General features: G+C 48.2%; 1 protein-coding gene across 1 annotated transcript in view; it reads left to right on the forward strand.

Moving 5' to 3' along the window:
• The window catches only part of LOC146754532 (uncharacterized), a 336,576-nt gene that overhangs the window by 86,684 nt on the left and 235,875 nt on the right, over positions 1-14,017 (forward strand). Inside the window, exon 2 of the mRNA XM_085527663.1 lies at positions 1,290-2,355. The gene's annotated coding sequence lies outside the window, so the exon portion shown is untranslated. The remainder of the gene's footprint in view (positions 1-1,289; positions 2,356-14,017) is intronic.

The following is a 14,017-nucleotide window of genomic DNA, read 5'->3' on the forward strand; positions in this document are numbered from 1 at the left end:
TAACTTGGAGGAGAGGAAGAATGCTTAGGATAAACTGTATTGATTATTGTCACTGTCTTTGTGATTGTTAAATGTTTATGGTATATGAAAGTATAAATGCAAATGGTATATGGAACTGTTAATGTTATAGGGATGTGTAAACATGAATGCTATATGGAAGTGGAATTATTAATGTTACATGGAAGTGTAATTGAGGGTTCGAGTAGTGGAATTATGAAAAACAAAAAACAGCAAAAGGTTACAGAAGAACAGTGAGTTAAAATATTGAATGTGATCTGCTCTAGCCAGAGAAGTTTAAGTGCCAGCAAGAGAACGCAAACCCCCGCGCTGCCCTTCCCTCACTGCTTAGCCCGCCCCCCCCCCCCCCCCCCCCCCCCGCCCCTCGGCTCCGCCGCTTGTGAAAGTAAACAAATCGTTACTTCCGAATGGGACAAAAGCAAATCTCTTGCTAGTCGGAGCAAGAATGTCTTCATTTTCTCCCAATAATATACACATTTAGGGAACTAGGGCAGGGTACTTGGACAAATTTGTTGATTGAGCTTGGAAATTGTGGGGAATTTCCAAGGGGGAATTCTGGTGGTGGAGTTGGATGGAACGGTGGCAGCTGTACTAGAGCAGGTCCTGAAGATCCCAGGATGAGTTTTGCCCGTAGTGGGCTGAATGCAATGTGCTCACAGCAGTGCAAAGATATTTGTTTTCTGACAGTTTCAGGTGCATCTCACTCTGTACTGCATCAAGAATTACTATACTACCCATAGATGATTTTTGTAACTATAGTAGGAGTAGGTCAACAAGAAAAAGCTTACCAATTAAAAGAAAAAAGAAGAAAGCTAAGGGTGAAGCAAGTAACAATAGAAATAAGTGACTATACCTGTTAATAACTTTTCTGAGTAGTTTGTATTGTAGAGAGATCTAATATAGTGGTTTGTTATCTTTTAAGAGCAGGTGTTCCACCTGGGCTCTGTATCATGCACTGGCCATGCATATATGGAGTACATGTGAAAAAAGCCCTGCACAGGAGAGAATCTGTGATGGGTGAGAAAGGCAAGTGCACTTTGAAGCAGGGGACGCCCTGCAGGCACTGCCTATCGCATCCACCACTACTGTGTTCCTTCTCTCTCCTTTTGGTGGTTTGCCACCTCATAGTTGTCGATAAGTAATAATACATTAGCTTAGAAATTTTCATTTATAGAATTGTCTAAAATGAATGCTGGAATGAGTGTGTATATGTCAACTCAAAAAATTATGACGTTACATGTAACCTTATGTTTAGCGCATTATCAGTCAAGGTTTTGATTGAGTGATGATGATTATGTTAACATTTAAGTCCCCTGCAGCTCAGCGACACTGGGCCACTGCCATCATGGTCCTTGGTGTGCTGCGACACATCAAGACAGACAATGGCTCGTGCTTCATCTCAAGATCTACTCAAGGAGCATTGGGGAATATCTCACTCGACGGGCATCGCTGGGAATTCCCAGGGACAAGCATTGTGGAAAGGGCCAACCGTCTCCTGAAGGACAAGATACGTGTCCTTGGGGAGGGAAAGGTAACAGTGGTAGGATCCCAATAGCCCAGCAGGCTGAAGTATTGGCACAGCACATTATGCAATCAATCATTTTGAACGAAGAGGTTATGCCGCAGTAAAGGACAGAGAATCAGGAAAAATTTTATGGGTCCCATCGAGAAAAGTAAAACCTGATGCAGTGATCACCCAAAAGGGCGGTCTGGGAGAAACAGAAAACTAATCGAAAGCTGAGTACTTTTCTTTCAGGCATGCTGTTTTACAGAAAAGAGCTGCAATAGATTTCCTGCTGCTGGCTCAAGAGGCACAGGTGCAAGGACTTTGAATGAGAAAATGGAGTTCCAGCAGATATATGAGAAGCTTTGAGCAGAAGGATGAACTGTATAATATAGCCCAAGATGCCTTGAAAATACTAACTAAAGAAACACTAACATTATTACACACTGCACCACATACCTCTGCATGTTTACGTCACTTTTTAAATAACTCACCACAAAAATTTATATAAGTACTAACACTTTTATATACTAGGATTAGGATTGGCGCTTGCGTTGTAACGGGGCATGGTTTTGTTAAGCATGGGGAGAGGGAGATGTTGTATTAGGCGAAATCGGACCCTCGGGATGTAACGTGATAGGCCCTCCCCTGCTGGGTCATGCATATGTATAAAAGATAAGGATGAAACTGGATACCTATATAAGGGACCCTCACATTCCAATAAACGCCATTTTACAGCTCACCATAATGGTGTAACAAACAGCTGTGACTTGGTCGGGGCCGTCGATACACATTCACAAAGGGACTTGACTTTCCAGGTTACCAGATCGGAGGTAACACTTTTTGTGCTTCAAAAGGGGGTATATAACATAGCAGCGCGGGTGGGAGGATTTTGCGCTGAAAAACGCGGATTTTGGGTCTTCTTTTGGGCTCCAAAATTAGTTTTGACAGTCTTCAAATATGGAATTTAATATGGGGGTGTCATGGTTTTGTAATTTTGTAATTTTGCTATCAGTATTCCACATCATAACATCATGTCAAGTATGGATACTTCTGTTGAATGTGCAGTCCACAGAAGAAGACTACATATCCCAGAGAACAACAGGAGTAACAATAAGTCACGGGACCAGGACTCTATATAATCTCGTTCCCAGGCTGGAGTGCCCTCCTTCTTCTCTCGAACTTCTCGGAGAGTGGGAAGCGTTCCAGCCGTGTCGCCTAGAGTTCACAGTAGGCCTCTCGGTTTTCGGAGACTCTCTCTCTCTCTGTTTCGTTCGATTTGTTAGCCTTAATTATATTATATTGTGTTATCTTGTATTTCGATATCATATTTAGTAAAATAAGTTTTTCCTCCTTAGATTGTCGCTGTTTTATCCCACTCCCCTTTTCCCCCTCCTTTCCGGGCCCCGGGGGGGGGGGCGTGGGGTGGCTTCCCCTGTCACGGGCATAGGTAAATCTAAGTAACTCGTGACAGATTTTTTGGTGGAGAATGCGGGCATAGAGCTTTTTAGCTTTTAGAACAACTCTCTCTTTGCTCTTAAAGAGCTTCGTTACGGGAGTGTTGGGAGTGTTATCTTTCCGTAGCTGCTCACGGAGAACGTGACCTTGAAATACCAGACAAATTGTCAACATTAAGGGCTGCTGCACATTCTCAGCACTGCTATCTAACTTTTGTGTAGAAAACAAAGGGATTTCTTTCTCCCTTAGAGCAAAGCTAGCTAGCTCTGACTTTTACAGAGCCTGCCAGCTATGAATCCACTCTTCATCCCAGTTGCTCTGTTTAAGGGATTGAAAGCAATTATGATCTTCTTAGGCCAGCTGGACAGCCTTTACCTCTGCAAACTCACTTGATTCTCCCTTACCTTCAGTGGCCTCTGCAACCTGTCGTGTGGGGCTCCACACAGCAGCTTTCCATTTGCGATGCTTCCCTACAATGCGACATGATCCGTCAGTGAATAGGGCATATTTCTTTTCATTTTCTGGTAATTCGTTGTATGGTAGGGCCTCTTTAGCACGTGATACCTCTTCTGCTGGTGATGTTCCAAACTTTTTATCTTCAGGCCAGTCCATGATTACCTCTAGGATTCCTGGACGATTGAGGTTTCCCATTCGCGCTCGCTGTGTAATCAGCGTAATCCACTTGCTCCAGGTGACATCGGTAGCATGATGGGTGGAGGGAACCTGTCCTTTGAACATCCAGTTCAGCACTGGCAGTCGAGGTGCCAAAAGGAGCTGTGTTTCAGTCCCGACTACTTCGGAAGCAGCCCGAACCCCCTCATACGCGGCTAAGATCTCCTTCTCAGTTGGAGTGTAGCACTCTTCAGACCCCTTATATGATCGACTCCAGAATCCCAGGGGTCGGCCTCGGGTCTCTCCTGAGGCTCTTTGCCACAAACTCCAAGTGGGGCCTTTCTCTCCAGCAGCAGTATAGAGGATGTTCTTTACATCCTGTCCAGTCCGTACTGGCCCCAGGGCCACGGCACGGGCTATTTCTTGTTTAATCTGTTAAAAAGCCTGCTGCTGCTGAGGGCCCCATGCAAAATAATTCTTCTTCCGCGTTACCTGATAAAGGGGGCTTACAATGAGGCTGTAGTTTGGAATGTGCATCCTCCAAAAGCCCACTGCACCCAGGAAAGATTGTGTCTCTTTCTTGCTAGTTGGTGGAGACATGGCAGTGATTTTGTCGATCACATCTGCTGGGATGTGACGACGTCCATCCTGCCACTTTATACCTAAGAACTGAATTTCCTGGGCAGGTCCTTTTACTTTGCTTCGCTTAATAGCAAAGCCAGCTTGTAGAAGAATCCGGATTATCTGCTCTCCTTTTGTGAAAACTTCTTCTGCTGTATCGCCCCACACAACAATGTCATCAATGTACTGCAGGTGTTCAGGAGCACCACCCTGTTCCAGTACAGTTTGGACCAACCCATGGCAAATGGTTGGGCTGTGTTTCCACCCCTGGGGCAAACGGTTCCAAGTATACTGAATGCCCCTCCAGGTGAAGGCAAACTGTGGCTTGCATTCTGCGGCCAAAGGAATAGAGAAGAAGGCATTGGCAATGTCAATGGTGGCATACCATTTGGCTGCTTTTGACTCCAGCTCGTACTGGAGTTCCAACATGTCCGGCACAGCAGCGCTCAATGGGGGTGTGACCTCATTCAGGCCACGGTAGTCTACTGTCAGCCTCCATTCTCCACTGGCTTTACGCACTGGCCATATGGGGCTGTTAAAAGGTGAGTGAGTTTTACTGATCACTCCCTGATTCTCCAACTGGTGAATCAAATCATGAATGGGAAGCAAGGAATCCCTGTTGGTGCGATACTGTCGTCTGTGCACTGTCTTTGTAGCAATCGGTACCTGCTGCTCTTTTACTCGTAACAGCCCCACAACAGACGGGTCCTCTGACAGGCCGGGCAAAACAGACAGCTGCTTAATGTTGTCCATGTCTACAGCAGCTATCCCAAAGGCCCATCGATACCCCTTAGGATCCTTGAAATGCCCCCTTCTGAGGTAATCAATACCCAGTATACATGGAGCCCCTGGGCCAGTCACAATAGGATGTTTTTGCTAGTCTTTGCCAGTGAGGCTTATTTCAGCCTCCAGCACAGTCAATTCTTGAGAGCCCCCAGTCACTCCAGAAATATGGATTGATTCTGTCCCTTCATGACTGGAGGGCATTAGGGTGCACTGTGCACCGGTATCCACCAGCGCCTTATATTCCTGTGGTTCTGATGTGCCAGGCCATCGAATCCACACAGTCCAATAAACTCTATTATCCCTTTCCCTCCCCTGACTGAGGGCAGGGCCCCTCTATTGGTTACCTGTGATGACTGGAGCAACTCCACTGGTGGTTGGTATGTCTAGTAGTTCTTTCACCCGTGCTCGTAGTGCAGACGTGGGCTGATCATGCCACTTCCTCATGTCTTCTCCACGGTCACGTAGGTAGCGCCACATGGAAACACGCGGTGCAATCGTACTGTTGTTCTTTGCTCGAGCTGGGAAGCGTGTGCGTTTAACAGCTGAGACTTTTGATGATGCAGGTGGGGAGTAGGACTGGACTAGTTTGATCAGATCCTTCATTAGACCTGGTGGCACGTACGAGGATTGACCTTCATCAGTTGTTTCTGATACTATTACGGGATCATTACAATTAGTTGATGGAAACAATTTCTTGCACATTTCATCTACTCGGTTTTCTAGCCGTGAGATGGCAGAAACAGCGGCATGCAGTTGGGGGAGCTGCTGATCGGTGGTTTGAAGCATTATAATCAGCTCAACAACTCGGGGCCATCTGTCCACGAATCCTTTAGATCCTGATACCAATGACTGTGCAATTCTCTCTGGTGCTGTACTTGTGATTTTCTGCCACATGTCAGGATCGGCCCTCACTCAGGGTCAACTTCGCTTGGATCAGGGCTGTACAACATTTTCGCCATGGCCAATTCCCTCAGGCGCTGAATACCTTTTTGGACGGTATTCCAACTATCAAATTTAGGCTTCAAAGCATCCTTATAGGGGTACCTTTCTCTCACGGCTTCTAACAGCCGCAACCAGAGAGTGGCAGCTCCATCCGAACATCTGCTAATCCCTCTGTCGATACCTGCATCTTGGGCAATGCTTCCTAGTTGGCGAGCTTCATTACCATCTAGAGACAAGCTGTTGGCCCCGTTGTCCCAGCAGCGAAGCAACCAAGCAAGGATACCTTCATCTTGACGCCGTGTGAACTCCTTTCTTGAGCCTTGGATTTCAGTCAGCTTCAGAGGTCGACAATAGGTGATTTCCTCCTCATCATCAGTCTCTTCTTCATGCCTCTTGGTTTTTGCCTTTGCTTTTTTCGGTACTGCTCCATGCCCGGCACCTGGGTCTTCTGCTGCCCCCCCCTGTGCTTCTCCTTCTTTTCGTTCTAGACGCATGGACACCCGTTTCCATTTCTTGCCTTCCACAGGGGCAACTGATATTGCTACTGATGCCTCCTGTGACTGATCAGAATTAACTTGGGCTTGAATCTCAGATCGGAAACTCTCTCTCTCCAGAATAGTATGATACAAAGCACGGTATGCATAAGCCAAACCCCACATAAGGTTTACCTCCTTAGATCTCTGACCCAAATACTCACTTAATTTCTTAGGGTCCCTTAGGTGTTCAAGAGTGAAATCCCATGACACTGCGGGTCCCCATGCTTCTAAGACTTTTCCTAAACCTTTCCATATTCCCTGCCAGTCATCATTCTCTGGTTCTGGAGGAGACTTCCGCATAGAACGAATGCATAGGAACATATATGCATGCATTGATAGTGATAACATGAATGCAAGTATGAACCCTATCTCAGTTATTGAAAAGCGTGTGGAAATCTGAGAGTACAACCTAAATAGAAAGGGTTTTTTTAGCCTGTACAATGAATTAAACATGGTGGTGTTTGTAAAATTGCCTGTTCCATCTGGGATGCAAGTATTTGTAAAATTGCCTGTTCCATCTGGCCACATCTCGTAAAAGTACCAGGCAGGTGTCTCCATCAGTATCCACCTTATTAGGCTATATGTCTGCACAATTCCACAACACCAAATTATGGTGTTAATAGTTGACCAATACTTTAAGAAGATCATAATTGCTTTCAATCCCTTAAACAGAGCAACTGGGATGAAGAGTGGATTCATAGCTGGCAGGCTCTGTAAAAGTCAGAGCTAGCTAGCTTTGCTCTAAGGGAGAAAGAAATCCCTTTGTTTTCTACACAAAAGTTAGATAGCAGTGCTGAGAATGTGCAGCAGCCCTTAATGTTGACAATTTGTCTGGTATTTCAAGGTCACGTTCTCCGTGAGCAGCTACGGAAAGATAACACTCCCAACACTCCCGTAACGAAGCTCTTTAAGAGCAAAGAGAGAGTTGTTCTAAAAGCTAAAAAGCTCTATGCCCGCATTCTCCACCAAAAAATCTGTCACGGGTTACTTAGATTTACCTATGCCCGTGACAGGGGAAGCCACCCCACGCCCCCCCCCCCGGGGCCCAGAAAGGAGGGGGAAAAGGGGAGTGGGATAAAACAGCGACAATCTAAGGAGGAAAAACTTATTTTACTAAATATGATATCGAAATACAAGATAACACAATATAATATAATTAAGGCTAACAAAATCGAACGAAACAGAGAGAGAGAGAGTCTCCGAAAACCGAGAGGCCTACTGTGAACTCTAGGCGACACGGCTGGAACGCTTCCCACTCTCCGAGAAGTTCGAGAGAAGAAGGAGGGCACTCCAGCCTGGGAACGAGATTATATAGAGTCCTGGTCCCGTGACTTATTGTTACTCCTGTTGTTCTCTGGGATATGTAGTCTTCTTCTGTGGACTGCACATTCAACAGAAGTATCCATACTTGACATGATGTTATGATGTGGAATACTGATAGCAAAATTACAAAATTACAAAACCATGACACTTGTATTTCGATATCATATTTAGTAAAATAAGCTTTTCCTCCTTAGATTGTCGCTGTTTTATCCCACTCCCCTTTTCCCCCTCCTTTCCGGGCCCCGGGGGGGGGGGCCGTGGGGTGGCTTCCCCTGTCACGGGCATAGGTAAATCTAAGTAACCCGTGACAGTTGGCGGGGGGGGGGGGGTGTATTTTGGGCTTAAAAACAAGGTTTGGGGGGCTTTTGGTGGGCTTCAATTCTGGTTTTTAATATGGGGGTGGAGGGTGGATTTTGGGCTTAAAAATGGCATTTTTGGGTCTTTTTTTGTGCTTCAAAAGGGATTATATAATAAATGGGTGGGGGGGCAGTGGATTTTGGGCTTAAAAACGTGGATTTGGGGGCTTTTTTGTGCTTAAAAACGGGGTTTTTTGGTCTTCAAACACCTTATGTAATACGGGGGGGGGGTCTTATTTTGGGCTTAAAAACAGCATTTTTGGGTCTTTTTTTGTGCTTCAAAAGGGGGTATATAATATAGCGGCGGGGGAGGGTGGGTTTTGGGCTTAAAAACGGGGATTTTAGGTCATTTTGGGCTAAAAAATGGGGTTTTTTGGTCTTCAAACACCCTATGTAATATGGGGGGGGGGGGGGGGGATGGATTTTGGGCTTAAAAACAGCATTTTTGGGTCTTCTTTCGTGCTTCAAAAGGGGGTATATAATATAGGGGGTAGTGGATTTGGGGCTTAAAATGGGGGATTTTGGGTCATTTGGGGAGTGCTTTTGGGTTTTTTTTTTTGTAGGGTATTAGAGGTACAACACGATGAGGGCTGAGGGTGGATTTTGGGCTTAAAAACGGGAAAACGGGGCTTTGGGGTCTTTTTTGTGCTTCAAAATGGGTCATTTAATATGGGGAGGGAAGGTGGATTTTGGGCTTAAAAACAAGGATTTGGGGGCTTATTTTGAGCTTAAAAATGAGGTTTTTGGGGTCTTCAAACACCATATGTAATATGGGGGGGGGGGTCTTATTTTGGGCTTAAAAATGGCATTTTTTGGTCTTTTTTTGTGCTTCAAAAGGGAAATAATATGGGGCGGGGGGGGGGGGGAGGGTGGATTTTGGGCTTAAAAACGTGGATTTTGGAGCAGGAGAGCAACGTGAAGGGCAATGACGGGTATGTGGGGCCAGACGCATAAGTGGGACCCATAAGTGGGGGGCTGGACCCGTAAGTGGGACCCATAAGTGGGGGGTTGGACCCATATGTGGGGACCCCATAAGTGTGACCCCATAGGGGCCAATGGGGACCCCAGCCCCATAAGTGGGAACACAGCCCAATAAGTGTGACCCATAAGTGGGGGTCCAGACCCAAAGGAGCTGGAGCAAGAGAGCAACATGGAGGGCAACAATGGGTATGTGGGGCAAGACCCATAAGTGGTGCCCATAAGTTGGGGGGCTGGACCCATAAGAGGGACCCATAAGTGGGGGGCCAGACCCCATAAGTGAGACCACGGAGCCATAACTGCATCCCCAGCCCCATAAGTGGGGGTCCAGCCCCATAAGTGGGACCCATAAGTGGGGGGCTGGACCCATAAGTGGGGGGGGGGACCGAACCCATAAGTGGGGCCAGAGACCCATAAGTGGGATGGGACAGTGGGAGGGGGGGAGCTTGGACCCATAAGTATGATCCATAAGTGGGGGGCTGGACCCATAAGTGGGGCCCATAAGTGGTGGCAGTTCGAACCCATAAGCGGGACCCATAAGTTGGAGGGGAATCGGACCCATAAGTGGGGGGCTGGACCAATAAGTGGGACCCATAAGTGGTGGGAGATTGAACCCATAAGTGGGACCCATAAGTTGGGGGGGAATCAAACCCATAAGTGGGGGGCTGGACCCATAAGTGGGGCCACAGACCCATAAGTGGGGGGCTGGACCCATAAGTGAGACCTGAGACACATAAGTGGGACCCGTAAGTGGGAGGACAGACCCATAAGTGGGCCCACAGACCCATAAGTGGGGACCCAGACCCATAAGTGGGGACTCAGACCCATAAGTGGGGGGCTGGACCAATAAGTGGGACCCATTAGTGGTGGGAGATTGAACCCATAAGTGGGACCCATAAGTTGGGGGGGAATCAAACCCATAAGTGGGGGGCTGGACCCATAAGTGAGACCTGAGACACATAAGTGGGACCTGTAAGTGGGGGGACAGACCCATAAGTGGGACCACAGACCCATAAGTGGGGGCCCAGACCCATAAGTGGGGACTCAGACCCATAAGTGGGGGGCTGGGCCCATAAGTTGGGGAGCTGGACCCATAAGTGGGACCTAAAACCCCATAACTGTGTTCCTTAGTGTGACCCCAGCCCCATCAGTGGGGCTTCAGATCCATAACTGCATCTCCAGCCCCATAAGTGTGACCCCAATCCCATAGCTGTGAACACAGACCCATATGTGTGACCCATAAGTGGGACCCCAGCTGCGCTCGTGCATCCGGTGCCGTCCTGCGGCACCCAGTCTTTGTTACAAGCATTGGAACGAGGCACAGGCTCTGTCAGTCTCGTATCTGTGTTGTTGTACCTCAGCGGTGTCTCCCGGTAATAGGAGATGAGGTCGTAAAGGCTGTCAAATATTCGGTTATTAATGAGAAAGTACTTATGTGGCTGCTGGCATCCTGCCACCATTGGATGCGTCAGTGCTGCACCTCTCCATTGCTCCAGATGGACAGGACATAGTCCCCAATGAATGTCCCGCTCTCCCTAACAAGGAAGGAGCCATCGGGAGCCCTCATCACAGTGCAGTACGGCGTCATCAGCTGCTCAGCAATGTGCCGCCCACTGCGCCCTGCTCCCATCCTGCCATGGAACCATTCCTCCGTGAGATGCCAATTGATGTTGGGGTTCACCTCCCTCTGCACAGGTCGTCTTCCTTGTCTGCTCCAGGCTGGGATGTCATAGAGCGGGTTCCACGCGTAGGTTATGGGGGTGTCCGTGATTTGAAAATCTGCGGTCTGCTCCCTCTGCTCCTCTTCCACGATTTGGCTATCCGCTGTATGCTCTTCTGTATTCGTCATTTGCTCCTTGCTCATACATGAACCCATGGTTTCTTGCCACTCACTCCAAGCCGCCTCAGTTTTGGCGGGTCTTGCCAATGGTCTTTATAGTATCTGCTCACACCTATGCCAGGCGCACAAGCTAGACGTCCCGTGATCATGCCAAGAAGGTCTGTCTGGCAGGAATTGATACAGTCTTTTGGTTTTTCTCCCTCCTTGTCTGCTGAACTGTTTGCACCTCTGAAGGTCTCCTGCTAGTTCGGGCAGGAATGTCTTCATTTTCTCTCAATAATATACACATTTAGGGAACTAGGGTGGGGGACTTGGACGGACTTGTTGATGGAGCTTGGAAATTGTATGGAGGGGGAATTGTAGTGGGGGAGTTAGGAACGGTGGCAGCTGTACTGGAGCGGAACCTGAAGATCCCAAGATGAGTTTTACCTTCAGTGGTCTGAATGCAACGTGCACACAGCAGTGCAAAGGTATTTGTTTTCTGGCAGATATGGGTGCAACTCTGTCACGGGGTTCTCTCTAGAGCTCACTCCGGGACAGTGTGCACAAACCCAGGGCAGCAGGAACAAAAGCCCCCCCCCCTTTTCTCTCACGGCACGGTACGGTACGGCAAAGTGCGGCGTGGCCCGGCCCGGCCACGTGCGTTTCGGGAGAGGGGAAGGGAAGGGAGATTGCGATTAGGTCTAACAAAAAAAATGAGGGAGGAAAAAGGTGATCTGAGAACGAATGGCAGTTTAATAACCTAATAACACTAAACAACAACAAGAGAGTTTCAACAAAGAGAATACCAAGTCCCAAATCTCACTGATGGAGCTGTGGAAGGCAGGAAGCTCTGACCACGTTGTCTCCTCGCAGGGAGCCGGTCCAGCAACGCCGTCCCCTTCCTCACTTCCCTTCCGGTGCCCCACCCCACATGCCCATCAAGGCAGCCCACAGAAAAAAAAACTTGTCCCCTTTACTCCCATTATTAGCATGGTGTTCTGATGTGGAATACCAACACCAACCAAATTGCAAAACCATAACATTCCACCCCTTATTACACATCATCACATCATGCCTAACTTTTATCAACATATAAACAGAACAGTAGTTAACATGAATTACATATGTACATACAGATATATATATATATATATATATATATATATATATATATATATATACACACACATGGAATCACAGGCTGCACTCCCCCAGCATCAAATTTCCCTGTGGCACACACTGAACATCCCCATCCTTCTGCATCACCCACCAGGTGCACCCAGGTCCCTGTGCAAAGACAGTTCCACGGAGGGGCCTCCCCTTTCCAGAGGCTGGAAGGACCCAAACCGCTTTTCCCAACATATTCTTTACATGCACCACAGGAACCTTGTCTCCCTCCACGGTACGCAGGGAGTTGGACTGTGTAGGGCCGTCTCGGTTGGCTGATCCTCGGGTGTTTACCAGCCAGGTGGCTTCTGCTAGATGTTTCTCCCAGTTCTTAAATGTTCCACCACCCATCGCTTTCAGCGTGGTTTTCAGCAAACCGTTGTGGCGCTCGATCTTACCAGCAGCTGGTGCGTGATAGGGGATGTGATAGATCCATTCAATGCCATGTTCTTTGGCCCAAGTGCTCACCAGTGAATTTTTGAAATGAGTCCCATTGTCTGATTCGATCCTCTCTGGGGTGCCATGTCGCCACAGGATTTGTGTCTCTAGGCCTAATATGGTGTTTCTGGCAGTGGCATGGGGTACTGCATATGTCTCAAGCCACCCGGTGGTTACCTCCACCATGGTGAGTACATAATGCTTACCATTACGAGTCTTTGGCAAGGTGATATAATCAATCTGCCATGCCTCCCCATATTTATACTTTTCCCATCGCCCTTCCCTCCAGAGAGGTCTCATCCTCTTGGCCTGTTTGATCATGGCACAGGTGTCACAATCATGGATGATCTGCGCAATAGCATCCATAGTTATGTCCACCCCTCGGTCTCTAGCCCACTTATGTGTTCCATCTCTGCCTTGATGGCCTGAGGTCTCATGGGCCCACCGAGCTAGGAATAACTCTCCCTTATTCTGCCAATCCAGGTCTATCTCAGCCACCTCAATTCTGGCAGCTCGATCTACCTGGTGGTTATTTTGTTGCTCCTCTGTTGCTCGACTCTTGGGCACGTGGGCATCTACGTGACGCACCTTTAGGACCATGTTCTTTATTCGGGCAGCAATGTTCTTCCATAGTTCAGCGGCCCAAATAGGTTTACCTTTCCGCTGCCAGTTGTTTTGCTCCCATTGCTGCAACCACCCCCATAAGGCATTGGCCACCATCCATGAGTCAGTATAGAGGTAAAGCACTGGCCATTTCTCCCGCTCAGCAATGTCTAGGGCCAGCTGGACAGCCTTTACCTCTGCAAATTGACTCGATTCTCCTCTTCCTTCCGTGGCCTCTGCAACTTGTCGTGTGGGGCTCCACACTGCAGCCTTCCATCTGCGATGTTTCCCAACAATGCGGCACGATCCATCAGTGAACAGGGCGAACTTCTTTTCGTTTTCCGGAAGTTCATTGTACGGGGGAGCCTCTTTGGCACGTGACACCTCTTCTGCTGGTGGTGCTTCAAACTTTTTACCTTCGGGCCAGTCCATGATCACTTCTAGGATCCCTGGATGGTTGAGGTTCCCCATCCGGGCCCGCTGTGTGATTAGTGCAACCCACTTACTCCATGTGGCATCTGTGGCATGGTGAGTGGAGGGAACCTGCCCTTTAAACATCCAGTTCAGCACTGGAAGTCGAGGTGCCAAGAGAAGCTGTGTTTCGGTGCCAATTACCTCAGAGGCAGCCCGGACCCCTTCATATGCGGCTAGGATCTCCTTCTCAGTTGGAGTGTAGCCCTCTTCCGACCCCCTGTATGCTCTACTCCAGAATCCTAGGGGTCGGCCTCGGGTCTCATCTGAGGTTCTCTGCCACAAGCTCCAAGTGGGACCTTTCTCCCCAGCAGCCGTGTAAAGGATGTTCTTCACATCCTGTCCCATCCGTACTGGCCCCAGGGCCACAGCACGGGCTATC

Source organism: Coturnix japonica, chromosome W, assembly GCF_054131305.1.
Source record: "Coturnix japonica strain WE chromosome W, WE-NBRP24, whole genome shotgun sequence".
Lineage (NCBI taxonomy): Eukaryota > Metazoa > Chordata > Aves > Galliformes > Phasianidae > Coturnix > Coturnix japonica.